Source organism: Brachyistius frenatus, unplaced genomic scaffold (assembly GCF_029030835.1).
Source record: "Brachyistius frenatus isolate BFR_SWC_R1_liver_20210118 unplaced genomic scaffold, ASM2903083v1 Contig_25, whole genome shotgun sequence".
NCBI classification, from domain to species: Eukaryota; Metazoa; Chordata; class Actinopteri; family Embiotocidae; genus Brachyistius; species Brachyistius frenatus.
This window is the reverse complement of record NW_027210624.1, coordinates 3,740,001-3,742,500: the sequence shown is the minus strand read 5'-3', so window position 1 is coordinate 3,742,500 and position 2,500 is coordinate 3,740,001.

The following is a 2,500-nucleotide window of genomic DNA, read 5'->3' as shown; positions in this document are numbered from 1 at the left end:
CACTGCCTTCTTTTTTAAACTCATATCTTGGTAATTTTAGGAGCTGGCCATTCATGCCATATCTTGCTTTTTTGTTTTTTTTATCTGTGTCTAGTTTGATTTTTCCAACTTTGATAGCAAAACCCTGAGAGTTCTTAATGCGGTGGAGAGTGTTACCGACCAGAGGAGACAGGATTGTGGTGAGGTGTTTGGCAATGTTGTAGATAACTGAATTGATACTGCTGATGATGGGTCTTAGTGGGACTTCCTTTTGTAAATCTGTTCGTCTTGCAAAGAGGGGCTTCTCTGAGGTACAGGTGGTTCAATTCCTGTCAGCTCATACACAAAAAAAAGAAAAGTTAATTTGGGTGCGTTTTAATAGTCAAAAAGATAAGACAAGGGAAGATATTGAAGTAAGGCTTAAGTAAATTTTACTTCTCAACACATAGGGACATCTTTAGGGGATCATGTGGCCAAATTAGTCAAACTTTTAACTTTGACTCCACAGAATTTCTGATGCTGTCTTCTTTATTTCATGAGCTTTTAAGGCCAAGTTGTAGTTTGCTTGCAGTGGAGAGCAGTGGTTCCAACGGGTAAATTACAGATGTGTGCATCACTCTCATATCAACAGCACAACTTGTTGGCTGTTAAACAAATCTGAACAAAATCCGAACAAAGTCCTCACAGTTCTTAAAGAAGTCCTAAATATTGCTTTAAAAAAAAAAGTCCTAAATATGCCTAACAACATCCAAACAAAGTCCTAAATATTCCTAACAAAGTCATAAATCCATCCATCCATCATCTTCCGCTTATCCGGGGTCGGGTCGCGGTGGCAGCAGGCCAAGCAAGCTGACCTAGACTTCCCTCTCCCTGCAACATTTTCCATCTCATGCGGGGGGATCCCGAGGCGTTCCCAGGGCAGCCGGGAGATATAATTCCTCCACCGTGTCCTGGGTCTTCCCTGGGGTCTCCTGCCAGTTGGGCGTGCCCGGAAAACCTCCAGAGGGAGGCGCCCAGGAGGATCCTGATCAGATGCCTGAACCACCTCAGCTGACTCCTTTCGACGCGAAGGAGTAGCGCCTCAACTTCCCTCCTGATGTCCGAGCTCCTTACCCTATCCCTAAGGCTGAGCCCGGCCACTCTACGGAGGAAACTCATTTCGGCCGCTTGTACCCGCGACCTTGTTCGCGACCATAGGTGAGGGTCGGAACGTAGATCGCCCGGTAAACTGAGAGCTTCGCCTTCTGGCTCAGCTCCCTTTTCACCAACACGGTCCGGTGCGGTGCCTGTTGTACTGCTACAGCCGCACCGATCCGCCTGTCGATCTACCGCTCCATCCTCCCCTCACTCGTGAACAAGACCCTGAGATACTTAAACTCCTTCACTTGAGGCAGGCACTCTGTCCCCACCTGGATGGAGCAATCCACCGGTTTCCATCAGAGAACCATGACCTCAGATTTGGAGGTGCTAGCCCTCATCCCTGCCGCTTCACACTCGGCTGCAAACCGCCCCAGTGAATGCTGGAGGTCGTGGTCCGAAGAGGCCAACAGGACCACATCGATGCGATCCGGAGACCCCCGAACCCGACGTACTCCTCCCCCCGGCTGCACCTAGATATCCTGTCCATGATGGTCACAAACAGGATCGGTGACAAAGGACAGTCCTGGCGGAGGCCAACACCCACTGGAAACGAGTCTGACTTATTACAGAGAATACAAACACAGCTCCTACTGCGGTTGTACAGAGCCTGGATGGCCCGTTGCAACGAGTCCCCCCCCGTTGCAACGAGTCCGGCACCCCGTGCTCCCCCAGCACCCGCCACCAAAACCCCCGGGAGACCCTTCTCCAAAGTCCACAAAGCACATGTAGAATGGATGGACAAACTCCCAGGACCCCTCCAGTAGTCCTGTGAGGGTAAAGAGCTGATCCACTGTTCCACGACCGGGACGGAATCCTACAAAGTCGATCATTGATCTCCAGCCTAAGGTGTTCTGGTACCAGGTACACTTATGAGCCACCTTATGCTCGAACATGGTGTTTGTAATGGCCAAACTGTGACAGTGACAAAAAAAACGCTCGGGTTCAGATCGGGCAGGCCGTTCCTCCCAATCACCCCCTGCCAGGTTTCTCTGTCATTGCCCACATGAGCGTTGAAGTTCCCCAGGAGAACTATGGAGTCAGCAGGCGGCGCCCTTTCCAGACTCCCCCTATCAACTCCAAGAAGGCCGGATACTCTGAACTGCCGTTTGGTGCATAAGCACAAACAACAGTCAGAGTCTTTCTTCCTGCAACCCAGAGGCGCATGGAGGCAACCCTCTCGTTCTCCGGGGAGAAGTCCAACACATCGGCGCTCAGCCGGGGGCTCGTGAGTATACCCACTTCCGCCCGGCGCCTCTCACCCTGGGGGGCAACTCCAGAAAAGGATAAAGTCCAGCCCCTCTCCAAGAGCTTGGTTCCAGAGCCAGTGCTGTGCGTGGAAGTGAGCCCAACTATATGTAGCTGGTACCGCCCTACCTCCCGC